Raw genomic sequence first — 13,792 nt, forward strand, 5'->3', positions numbered from 1 at the left:
CATCTGGTGATGTCCATGTGTAGATCCTTCTCTTGTGTTGTTGGAAGAAGGTGTTTGCTATGACCAGTGCATTTTCTTGGCAAAACTCTATTGGTCTTTGCCCTGCTTCATTCCGCATTCCAAGGCCAAATTTGCCTGTTACTCCAGGTGTTTTTTGACTTCCTACTTTTGCATTCCAGTCCCCTATAATGAAAAGGACATCTGTTTTAGGTGTTAGTTCTAAAAGGTCTTGTAGGTCTTCATAAAACCGTTCAACTTCATCTTCTTCAGCATTACTGGTTGGGGCATAGACTTGGATTACCATGATATTGAATGGTTTGCCTTGGAGATGAACAGAGATCATTCTGTCGTTTTTGAGATTGCATCCAAGTACTGCATTTTGGACTCTTTTGTTGACCATGATGGCTGCTCCATTTCTTTTGAGGGATTCCTGCCCGCAGTAGTAGATATAATGGTCATCTGAGTTAAATTCACACATTCCAGTCCATTTTAGTTCGCTGATTCCTAGAATGTTGATGTTCACTCTTACCATCTCTTGTTTGACCACTTCCAATTTGCCTTGATTCATTTACCTGACATTCCAGGTTCCTATGCAATATTGCTCTTTACATCATCAGACCTTGCTTCTATCACCAATCACATCCACAGCTGGGTATTGTTTTTGCTTTGGCTCCATCTGTTCATTCTTTCTAGAGTTATTTCTCTTTTATACTTGGGCTCAAATGATATCATCTTAAGGAGCAGCCTCACATCCTTTTCAAAAACAAGTGGTCTAGGATACACAGGCTTTGTATGCTCAAAATGAAATGAGAACTCTGGATGTCCACGGTAGTCTCTCCTTTCATCAAATAATCCTGTCACTCTCCCTGTCTCAGAGAGAAGTGCCTCATCCTCCATCAAGGAAGACAGCCCTAAACAAGAATCCTGTTTATCTTTATTTATTTTTTTCTTTATTTCGGGTCACACATGGTCCTTTCGATTCTTCACTTGGGTATAAAGACCGATTTTCATCTCTTTATCAGATGGACCGTCATGACAGCTATCTCATCCATGCAATGATTGGGCTATTGCTGCATTTTGACTGGATGTGGGTATCACTCTTTTCTGTTGAAGAAAGAGAAAGTGAGCAGTTATTTGGGACCTGAAAGCAGAGGTGATACTGAAAGGTATATATGTGGACTTTGCTGCAAAGGTTCCTACTGAAAGGCAGTTTGTGGAAGAAAACCCTGATGATTTTGAGAATAGAATCAGAATTTCATCCACAAATGTATATATATTACATGCTGATATGGATAACTTCTATGTTATCAATAGAGAAACCCATTTGTATTTAACCTGGGACAAGGTGTGGATTATGGTAGCAAATGGAGCTAATGTTTTGAGTGAGCTGAAATATATGTCATACACTGTCTATGGAAATCTCCTTTTTCACGCCGGATGAGGGAAATCCCAGGACTTCATCATTATCTCAAGAATACTGATCCTTCTAAATATGAGACAGACTTCTACTTTGGTCATTGGCTTCGAAAGATTAACTGCTCACTTCCTGAAATTCCTCTTGGTAGAATCAAAGACTCTCCACCAAATTTTTCTGCAGAGCTCATTCAACAAGTAGTGACATGCTGCTGCTGCTGCTAAGTCGCTTCAGTTGTGTCCGACTCTGTGCGACCCCATCGATGGCAGCCCACCAGGCTCCCCCGTCCCTGGGATTCTCCAGGCAAGAACACTGGAGTGGGTTGCCATTTCCTTCTCCAATGAATGAAACTGAAAAGTGAAAGTGAAGTCGCTCAGTTGTGTCTGACTCTTAGCGACCCCATGGACTGCAGCCTACCAGGCTCCTCCGTCCATGAGATTTTCCAGGCAAGAGTACTGGAGTGAGGTGCCATTGCTTTCTCCAGTGACATGATGCTCTTGTGTAAATCTAGCTATTTAATGTATACTGCTATTTATGCAGTGGCCCAAGCTCTCCATGAAATGCTTTTGGTGAAAATAGAAATGGGATCTTTGGTTAATGAAGAGCAACCTATGCTTCTACCCTGAAAGGTAAATGTCCTTCAGATGCAGGTTATCAATGAAGAACTGGACGTTATCTGGTTGTATTTTGTTGAGATGCTGGATCATGACTATATCTTTGTCCCAAATTCCACAGAATTAGGCACAATGGATGCAGAATTTTTTTACATTAGTTATATATAGATCTATACATAGACCTATACATATATGTAGATCTATAGATCTAGTCTGTTTGGAGAATGCTGCCATTGAGGGGGGTACTTTGTAACTATTTGCATTATAAAGTTCTCTAGAAAAATATTGCCTGTGTAGGAAATATTACAGGGTATAATAGGAATATTACATGTAGGATGTAATGCAGTAAAATATCCATACAAGGCTTAATAGAACCTATGAAAGGAAAAAATAAGTAAAATCTTTACATTTCATTAGAATGTACACAATGTTGGGAAATATTGATGTAATTACTATTTCTGATTCCAACTATTTTACTTATAGTGATATATGCAAAGTGGACCAAGTGATGCATAAGATGATTATGGTGTAAGCAGAAATGGAGTCTACATGATTTCCAACATTGTCTCAGGAAAATGAATTACTTGTAGACATAACTATTTTCACAAACCCTGCAAACAATCATGGGAGCAAGGACTGTGGTCCTGATTTAAATGTGAGACCAATAATGACGATAATAAGCTCAACACATCTTACTAAGTTAAAAAATGAATTTTATCTGAATTTTCAGTAGACTTTTGTGTATCTACAACCCCTCTTCAGTGTATACTTAGGAATTTATGTCTTGATATACAAATGACAAATACGTTGAATCAGTCTGTTGTTTGAAGAAAATAAACTAGTGAGTTCAAATAAATGTCCTATCTTTTTAATAGTTTTTAATATAAATTTAAAGCATATATGTGTAAGACGAGTTCAGAAAGTTAATTTTCTTCTGACTTTACTTATAATATTTGATACACAACTTAGAGATTATTTTTTGTTGCTCTTAGTAACATAAGTGGCCTTTCCAAGGTGATACCAAAAGTTTGATTCAGGATAATGAACAATGCTTCTATCACAAGAGACTGAGGAATTGAACACTGGTTGCTTAAACAGTAAGGATAAAGTATCAAGAAAAATGCAAAGTAGTTACTTTGAGAAAGTTTTAAAGAAACTGAAAAATAATGATCAGAATTAACTTTTTGAGAAGTCTGACATCCAAACAAAACTTTCCAACACACAGAATGCATAAGGAAGGAATATTGGTTGAATTTTGTTCTAGAACTTCACTTTATTTTCATTTACCCTGGTACTGTTTTTTACTCCACAGCTCAAAAGAGATATTTTAAACAATACCTCACATGCTTAGCACGGGTTACTACTACCAGAAGGGCTATATGACACTTATTCTGACAGATTGGGATTCCATGGTTTGACCTAAATGATGGCTTTCTGAGGGACTCATCTGAGACTTATGTTTACTTCACCTGTCTTGGAACTTTCCCACAGCTAAGTTGACAAATTGAAGTATGATTCTTGAAAATATGAAAAGATAAGTGTATTAGCTGCTGCCTTGGATCAGAGATAACAGTGGGGGAAAACAGCAAAAAACTTTAAAGCACTGAAGAAGATGCTGGGGAATCAGAGGCTTGGGATAATAAAGATTTTAAATAGCTCCCACGTATTCCATGGAATCTAAATATCATGCGCTGTGTCTGGCTCCTAAAGAGGAAAAAAAAGCCCTGAGAATGGCCTCGGCTCCCAATTTTACTGAATGCCAGTTTTATTTAAGTGAGAAGTGAAGGCTTAGATAGAGCTGTAAACTGCTCTGCTGGATGTTAGTCTTGCTCCAAACCACAAGAAAACCCAATTACAGGGCAGAGGTATGTTTCTTTCTTTCTTTATTTTTTTTCTGTTTTGGCATTTAAAGGAATCTCTATTGTATTATTAGCTGATCACTAGAATAATGGAACAAAAATTTCAGTGACCACACGTGATAAAAAATGTGGAAATTACAAGATTGGATCAGACAACACTCTATAAACAATTGAATGGTTACAATAATCAGCTAGCATGCTTGCAGGGTAGGGGGAGGGCCTGATTTACACAGTTACACAATAGATTTGAAACAATAATTTTTAATGAAAAAGTATGTTTGCAAAGATACAAGAAAGATGGTTCATTTCATACAGGAAATGCTTTCAACTTTCCACCATTGAGTATATATTAGCTCCAAGTTTTGGAGAAGGCAATGGCACCCCACTCCAGTACTCTTGGCTGGAAGATCCCATGGGCGGAGGAGCCTGGAAGGCTGCAGTCCATGGGGTCGCTGAGGGTCGGACACGGCTAAGCGACTTCACTTTCACTTTTCACTTTCATGCATTGGAGAAGGAAATGGCAACCCACTCCAGTGTTCTTGTCTGGAGAATCCCAGGGACAGGGGAGCCTGGTGGGCTGCTGTCTATGGGGTCACACAGAATCGGACACAACTGAAGTGATTTAGCAGCACAGCAGCAGCTCCAAGTTTGTCATATATGGCTTTTATTATAGATATGTTATTATAGATATGAACATATCTTTTATCTAAAATATGTTCACTCTGTGGTCAGTTTCTGGAGAGTTTTTTTCTTTTTTTTTCCAGAAATGGGTGTTGAGTTTTGTCAAAAGCTTTTTCTTCATCTATTGAGATGATCATATGGTTTTTATTCTTCAATTTATTAATATAGTGTATCATGGTGATTGATTTGCCTAAGTTGAAGAATCCTTGCATCCCTGGGATAAATCTCATTTGATTATGGTGTGATACTTTGAATGTATTGTGGCATTCAGTTTGCCAGTGTTTTGTTGGGGACGTTTGTGTCTATGTTCATCAGTGATATTGGCCTGTGATTTTCTCTTTTTGAGCTATCTATCTGGCTTGGGTATCACAGTGATCATGGCTTTGTTCATTGAGCTTGGGAGTGTTCCTCCCTCTGAAATTTTCTGGACAATATGAGAGACATAAATGTTAGCTCTTTTCTAAATGTTTGATAGAATTTGGTCCTGGACTCCTGTTTGTTGCAAGATTTTTAATTGCAGTTTAAATTTTATTACTTGTGACTTTGTTTATATTTTCTGTTTCTTCCTAATTCAGTCCTAGGAGACTGTATCTTTCTAAGAATTTGTACACTTCTTCCAGGCTGTCCGTCTTATTAGCATATAGTTTCTTGGAGTAGTCTTTTATAATCTTTTCTGTTTCTGCAATGTCAGTTGTGACTTCTTTTTCATTTCTAATTTTACTGATTTGAATCCTCATCCATTTTTGTCTTGATAAGTGTGGTTAAATGTTCATTCATTTTGTCTAACTTTTCAAAGAACCAGCTTTTGGTTTCATTGATATTTCTTATTGTGTTTTCATCTCTATTTCATTGATTTCTGCTCTCATCTTAATGATGTTTCTTGCTGCTATCTTTGGATTTATTTGTTCTTCTTTCTCAATTTTTTTAGGTGTAAAATAGGTTGTTTATGTGTGTCTTTTCTTATTCGCTGAGGTTAGATGGTATTGCTGGAAACTTCCTCCTCAGAACTGATTTTACTGAGTCCCATAGAGTTTGGATTGTTGTGCTTTCAAGTTTATTTCTCTCCAGGTGCTTTTTTAACTTCCTCTTTGATTTTCTTCAGTGATTGATCCATTGGTTCTTTAGTTGCATACTTCTAGCTTCCAGTTGCTTATGTTTTTTAGTTGTTGTTGTTTTTTTTTTTTTTTTTACTGTTTTCTTGCAGCTGTATTGTTATTTCCTAACAATTTGTTCAAAGAAGGTGCTGAATGTGATTTCAGTATTCTTCAGTTTTCCAAGTCTCTCTTTGTGGCCCAGTATGTGATCAAAAATCCTGGACAATGCTCCATGTGAGTATTTGAGAAGAATGTGTCTGATGCTGCTTTTGAATGGAATACTCTATAAATATCAAGTTCATCTTCTCTAATATATCATTTAAGGCCTGTGTTTCCTTAGACATTTTCTTTATGGATGACCTGTCCATTGACGAAAATTCCCCACTAGTGCAGTCCTATTCAAATTCTCTTTTTTAATGGCCTTCAGTATTTACCTTGGAGAAGGCAATGGCACCCCACTCCAGTACTCTTGCCTGGAAAATCCCATGGACGGAGGAGCCTGGAAGGCTGCAGTCCATGGGGTAGCTAGGAGTTGGACACGACTGAGTGACTTCACTTTCACTTTTCAGTTTCATTCATTGGAGAAGGAAATGGCAACCCACTCCAGTGTTCTTGCCTGGAGAATCCCAGGGACTGGGGAGCCTGGTAGGCTGCCGTCTATGGGGTCGCACAGAGTCGGATACGACTGAAGCGACTTAGCAGCAGCAGCAGCACTATTTACCTTATGTATTGAAGTGCTCTTACATTGCGTGCATGTATGTTTACAATTGTTATATGTTTATATGCTTTTTTTTGATCCTTGGATCATTATGTATCTTTCTTTGTCTCTTGTAGCAATCTTTATTGTAAAGTCTGTTTCATCTGAAATGAGTATTGCTACTCCAGCTTTCTTGTGATTTCCATTTGTGTGGACTTCCTTCTTCCATGGGCTTCCCTTGTGGCTCTGTGGTAAAGAATCTGCCTGCAATATGGGAGAACTGGGTTCGATCCCTGGGTTGGGAAGATCCTCTGGAGAAGGGGAAAGGCTACCCACTCCAGTATTCTGGCCTACAGAATTCCATGGACTGTATAGTCCATGGGGTCGCAAAGAGTTGGACACGACTGAGTGGCTTTCATTTCCTTTTCCCATTCCCTTATTTTCAGCCTGTGTGTGTTTCTGCATCTGAATTGCATACCTTATAGATAGCACATGTACAGATTTTTTCTCTCTCTCTCTTTTTTTGGTATCAATTCAGCCAGTGTAGTCCTTTGGATGGAGCATTTAATCTGTTTACATTTAAGGTAATTAATGACATGTATGTTCTGTTGCTATTTTGTTGATGTACAGGATTTGTTTTTGTAGGTCTTTCTTTTCCTTTCCTCTTTTGTGCTCTTCGTTTGTGATTTGATGACTAACTTTAGTATTATATTTGGTTTCTTGTGTACGTGTATGTGTGTAAATTGTAGATTTTTCTATGCGGTTACCATGAGGATTTGATAGAGCAATGCATATATAAATAAATTCTTTTAAATTTCTGGCTTTTTAATTTTAAATGAATTTTCAATATCCTGTGCTTTTTCTCTTCTCACAAATGCTGGTTTTGATATATTTGTGTGGAGACGGTTTCCTACCTTTACTGTATTGTTGCCTTTACTCGTGAGCTTTTTCATTCATAATTCTCCTATTTCTAGGTGTTGGCATTTTCTTTTCCATTAGAGAATTTCCTTTAAAACTTGTTTCAAAGCTGTTCTGATAGTGCTGAATTCTGTTAGCTTTTGATTATCTGCAAAGCTTTTGATATCATTGTCAAAGCTGAATGCGATCCTTGCTGGGGAGAGGACTTTTGGTTGTAGGCTTTGCACTTTCATAAATTTTGAATATATCATGCCACTACTTCTGCCCTGTAGAGTTTCTGTGGAAAAATCACTTGCAAATTTAGGGGAGTTCCTTGCATGTTATTTGTTGCCTTTCCCTTGTTGCTTTGAATATTTTTTTGTTATTAATTTTTCTCAGTTTGATTAATATGTGTCTCAGCATGTTTCTCATTGAATTTTTCCTGCCTGGGACTCTCTGCGCTTCCTGGACTTCAGTAACTGTTTCTTTTCCTATGTTTAGGAAGTTTCAGTTATTATATCTCCAAACATTTTCTTCAGGTCCTTTCTGTCTCTCTTCTTCTTTTGGGATTTTTATATTGTAGTTATATTAATATGATCCATCGCTTCATTATCCATTCCTCTGTCGATGAACATTTAAGTTGCTTCAGAGGTCCATTTGACTGTCTTTAATTCTTTCATTCTTATTTTATCTTTCTGCTCAATGGCAGTGACTTCCACAAATTTGCTGTCCAGATCAGTTATCTGTTCTTCTGTCTCAGTTATTATGCTATTGATTCCTTCTAGTGTAGTTTTCATCTCAATTTTAAAAAATTACTCAACTCTCTCTTTTTTATTTTTTTGATGCATTTTTCTCTTTATTTTACTTTACAATACAGTATTGGTTTGACATATATCAACATGAATCCGCCACGGGTCAACTCTCTTTACTCTAGGTCTTTGGTAAACATTACATCTTCTCAATCTTGCCTCCATTCTTTTTCTAAGCTTTTGGATCATCTTCACTATCATTGTTCTGAACTCTTTTTCCAGTAGGTTGCCTTCCCCACTTCACCTACTTGTTCTTCTGGATTTTATTTTGTTCCTTCATATCGAACATATTTCTCTGACATCTCAGTTTTTCTAACTCTATGTGATTGTGATTTCCATTCCCCTGGTCTCAAGACTGTAGTTCTTCTTGCTTCCATTTGCCCTCTTTTGGACAATATGTTCAAAGAAGATGCTGGATGTGATTTCAGTATTCTTCAATTTTCCACGTCTCTCTTTGTGGCCCAGTATGTGATCAATCCTGGAGAATGCTCCATGTGATGCCATTGAAACATCTCATCCTCTGTCCCACCCTTCTCCTACCCTCAGTATTTACCAGCATCAGGGTTTTTTTTTTTTCCAATAAGTTGGCTCTTAGCATCAGGTGGCAAAGTATTGGAGCTAATAAAATACATTGTACCCATTATATGTTTCTAATTTCCTGACAAATCTGTGCCATACCTGGTTTAGGAGTTCACAGCCACGGTGATCACAGTCTTAGCCTCCTCTATCTCACCTGCCTCACTCTCCTGTTGGGAATGCTGTACCAGCCGGGAACTTCTTCACACAGCTCCAGTGTTTGCTCTGATATTGAGGACTTTCTCTAGTGTGATCACTGTGTTAACGTTGGCCTTTTGTTGCAAGACTTTCTTATTCAAGGGCTGCATTTTCACACTGAGCAGAGCCAAGAAACATGCCTCAGAGGCATCACAGTTGGTGGTCAAGTTGTTGCCTTCTTTCAAGGCCAGTACCATCTGGCTCCCTGCCAGTGTTAACAACAGGGTGCTTGCTGCCTGGTCTGCTCTGGTGCCCTCAGGAGCCAAGCCCAGAAGGCTGCCAGGATGGAGGATGTGCTCTTGAACCTGCACATCAGTACACCAGCTGCAACAGGGTATGGAGGGCATACCTCTTGGCCTCCTGCTGCTTGACAGCTTCAAGAAAGCTGTGAGGTGTGAGTTGTTGACAGTGACCGTGGTCTGGAGCCCTAGGGAGATGCTGAGCAGAGGAGACTTGTAGAGGCTGAAATAGTTGGGTGAGATATCCAGAGTCAGGGCCTGATCCCTGGGGAGTTCTCTATGGGGATATTGGGGCCTGAGCCAGTGAAATCATTCTCAGAGGTGATGCTATGGGAGCTGTCAGAAGACCTGGGACCAGAGGCTGGTGTATTGTTACACACATCTGGAAGGCAGGCCTGGCACCTGTGATTTCAACAGCTCTCTTCTTAAAGGTGCCGATGACAGTCCTGTCCTAGGATGCAAGGGGAGCTGCTTCTCTGAAAGGTCACCTTCTGTTTTAGCATTGAACATACTTTATCGTTGGTTTTGAAGGCTGTGTTGAGAAGTGGGAAGTAGTTACACTGTCCTAGAGCTCAAGCCAAGGCAAATGTAGGAGGGAGGCCCCGGGGGGCTACTCTGGGGAGGGGTGCTCTAGTCCAAAGAAGCAAGTTGGGCTCCCCAGCATTTGGGATGCTGTGGGATGGAATGGTTGAGGCTGCCTGGTGTGGCCTCCTTACTGTTTCTGGAACTCAGTGAACAGGAGCTGCTTCTGCAGCTGCTGCTGCTGCCTGAGCTTCAGGAGCTTCTGCTGTAGTGACTGCTTCCCTGCCGTAGCATCCCTCAGCTCCATGGGGCTGTGGCTGCCTTCTTCCTGCCCCCCATGGAGCTGGGCATGGTTCTTGGCAGCACTGGCTTCACCTTCATTGGCTTAGGGATGTCGTGTAGAGTGGTCTGAGAAAGGATATTCAAGGATATTTCCCCACCTAGCTCCCATCCTTCTTGGTGGAAGAGTTCATACTGGCTCTGGACACTCAGGAAGCTCTAGCTGTGGACTGGCTATGGGAGTGAGTGGAACGGTCCATCACCAACTCCCGGAGTTCACTCAGACTCGTGTCCATTGAGTCGGTGATGCCATCCAGCCATCTCATCCTCTGTCGTCCTCTTCTCCTCCTACCCCCAATCCCTCTCAGCATCAGAGTCTTTTCCAATGAGTCAACGCTTCACATGAGGTGGCCAAAGTATTGGAGTTTCAGCTTTAGCATCATTCCTTCCAAAGAACACCCAGGACTGATCTCCTTTAGAATGGACTGGTTGGATCTCCTTGCAGTTCAAGGGACTCTCAAGAGTCTTCTCCAGCACCACAGTTCAAAAGCACCAATTCTTCGGTGCTCAGCTTTCTTCGCAGTCCAACTCTCACATCCATACATGACCACTGGAAAAATCATAGCCTTGACTAGACGGACCTTTGTTGGCAAAGTAATGTTTCTGCTTTTGAATATACTATCTAGGTTGGTCATAACTTTCCTTCCAAGGAGTAAGCGTCTTTTAATTTCATGGCTGCAGTCACCATCTGCAGTGATTTTGGAGCCCCCCAAAATAAAGTCTGACACTGTTTCCACTGTTTCCCCATCTATTTCCCATGAAGTGATGGGACCAGATGCCATGATCTTTGTTTTCTGAATGTTGAGCTTTAAGCCAACTTTTTCACTCTCCTCTTTTGCTTTCATCAAGAGGTTTTTTAGTTCCTCTTCACTTTCTGCCATAAGGGTGGTGTCATTTGCATATCTGAGCTTATTGATATTTCTCCTGGCAATGTTGATTCCAGCTTGTGCTTCCTCCAGCCCAGCATTTCTCATGATGTACTCTGCATATAAATTGAATAAGCAGGGTGACAATATACAGCCTTGACATACTCCTTTTCCTATTTGGAACCAGTCTGTTGTTTCATGTCCAGTTCTAACTGTTGCTTCCTGATCTGCATACAGGTTTCTCAAAGGCAGGTCAGGTGGTCTGGTATTCCCATCTCTTTCAGAATTTTCCACAGTTGATTGTGATCCATACAGTCAAAGGCTTTGGCATTGTCAATAAAGCAGAAATAGATGTCTTTCTGGAACTCTCTTGCTTTTTCCATGATCCAGCAGATGTTGGCAATTTGATCTCTGGTTCCTCTGCCTTTTCTAAAACCAGCTTGAACATCTGGAAGTTCATGGTTCGTGTATTGCTGAAGCCTGGCTTAGAGAATTTTGAGCATTACTTTACTAGCGTGTGAGATGAGTGCAATTGTGTGGTAGTTTGAGCATTCTTTGGCATTGCCTTTCTTTGGGATTGGAATGACAATTGACCTTTTCCAGTCCTGTGGCCACTGCTGAGTTTTCCAAATTTGCTGACATATTGAGTGCAGCACTTTCACAGCATCATCTTTCAGGATTTGAAATAGCTCAACTGGAATTCCATCACCTCCACTAACTTTGTTCTTAGTTATTCTTCCTAAGGCCCACTTGACTTCACATTCCAGGATGTCTGGCTCTAGGTGAGTGATCACACCATCGTGATTATCTGGATCGTGAAGATCTTTTTTGTATAGTTCTCCTGTTTATTCTTGCCACCTCTTCTTAATATCTTCTGCTTCTGTTAGGTCCCTACCATTTCTGTCCTTTATTGTGCCTATCTTTGCATGAAACGTTCCCTTGGTATCTCTAATTTTCTTGAAGAGATCTCTAGTCTTTCCCATTCTGTTGCTTTCCTCTATTTTTTTGCATTGACCACTGAGGAAGGCTTTACTGGTGAGTTCCTGGAAAACTCAACCTGTGTCCTCTGCCTTTTTCCAGGAGCATGGATGTGCATGTGTGTGTGGTCACTGTTCATGAACAGAATCTAGTTTTCATTCAGCCTCATGTTCAGCCTTATCTTTCAAACAAGCCCGGGGGACTCATCTCCCAGTGTTTACTCCAGGGCAGGGACACTCAAGATGTGGTTTGAAACATTCACTTCCCAAGGAGGATTTCCCAGCCTGTGTGATCCTCCTTGTCTTTAATTTCCCCACTTAGGAGTGTGGTTCCTGACCTGAAATCTTCTCTTCTATTTCTATCTCACTCTGAGTGGAGCTTTTTTGTAGTCTTTGTAGTATAAGAGTATTTTCTGATTGAGGCCAATTAGTTTTCAGTGAGAACAAGTCCGCATATATTTGTGATGTGTTCGCAGGGTAAAGTGAGTTTCACTTCCTCCTACTCATTCACCTTGATGTCCTCCTACCTTGCTTAAAATTTAAAGGAACTATCAACAGTTTTCTACAGCATTTATATTACCGGCAACAATGTACAAAGTTTCCAGCTCTCAATATCGTCACCAAAAGTTGTCACTTTGATAACTGTTTTTTAAAATGATAGCCATTCTAGTGGGTGAAAGTGATATCTCACTGTTTTGATTTGTATTTTGTAACAGTTGTTAATATTGAGCATCTTTTCATGTATCTGTTGACCATTTTCATATCTCTTGTGGATAAATGTCTACTCAGGTTCAATGTTCAGTTTTAATGGGTTGTATATTTTATTGTTTCTTTGTGATTATACAAGATCTTCACTGATCCTAGATGTAATCCCTTAACAATGAAGACTGACGATTTTTTTCTCCTTTTCTTTTGCTGATTCATCATTTCCTTGATGATACACATTGATGCACAATAACCTGACATTTCTGTTAGGAATAAAATGTGTTTTGATGACATTGAGTGACAGATGACAAAATTCAGCATCAACCTAGAGAGCATTGTGACTTGCTCAGAAAATAGGATCCAAAGTTTGTGTTTTGACTAGTACATTGAGGGAATCAACAGGCACAAGAAAAGAAAAGGTGACAGTTGTTATTATTATTTCAATAAATTTTTTTAAAATTAAAATTGATTTATTTTGATTGGAGGCTAATTACTTCACAATATTGTGTTGGTTTTGCCATCCATCAACATGAATCTGCCACGGGTGTACACGTGTTCCCCATCCTGAACCCCCCTCCCACCTCGAAATATGTTTGATGAATAGTTTTGCCAATCTCTGCTGTACAGCAAAGCGACTCAGTTATACATGTATACAAATTATTTATTTATATTATTTTCCATTGTAGTTTATCACAAGACATTGCTATATTGAAGAGTTCCCTGCACTATATCTTAGGAACTTATTGTTTATCCATTCTAAAGGTAATAGTGACAGCTTTGAAATGTGGTCAAAGTGAAAAAATTCTGAGTATAAATGTTTCTGCTTTGTTCCTAGATGCAGAGCAGTGTGTCCAGTGCCTAGCACATGAGTATCCAAACAGCGAGAGAAATCATTGTCTCCCCAAACCGTAATCTTCCTGGCCTTTGAAGATATCTTGGGGATGTCACTGGCCTGCATGGCTTTGTGCTTCTGTTTTCATCACATCTGTGTTTTTTTGGGTCTTTGTGAAGCACTGAGATACCCCCATCAGTTCAGTTCAGTTGCTCAGTCATGTCAGACTCTTCACGACCCCGTGGACCACAGCACGCCAGGCCTCCCTGTCCATCACCAACTCCCAGAATTCACTCAAACTCATCTGCACTGAGTTGGTGATGCCACATCCAACTACCTTGTCCTCTGTCATCCCCTTCTCTTCCTGCCTTCAATCTTTCCCAGCATCAGGGTCTTTTCAAATGAGTCAGCTTTTTGCATCAGGTGGCCTAAGTATTGGAGTTTCAGCTTCAGCTTCAGTTTCCAGTGAACAC

Source organism: Capra hircus, chromosome 7 (genome assembly GCF_001704415.2).
Source record: "Capra hircus breed San Clemente chromosome 7, ASM170441v1, whole genome shotgun sequence".
Taxonomy (NCBI): Eukaryota; Metazoa; Chordata; class Mammalia; order Artiodactyla; family Bovidae; genus Capra; species Capra hircus.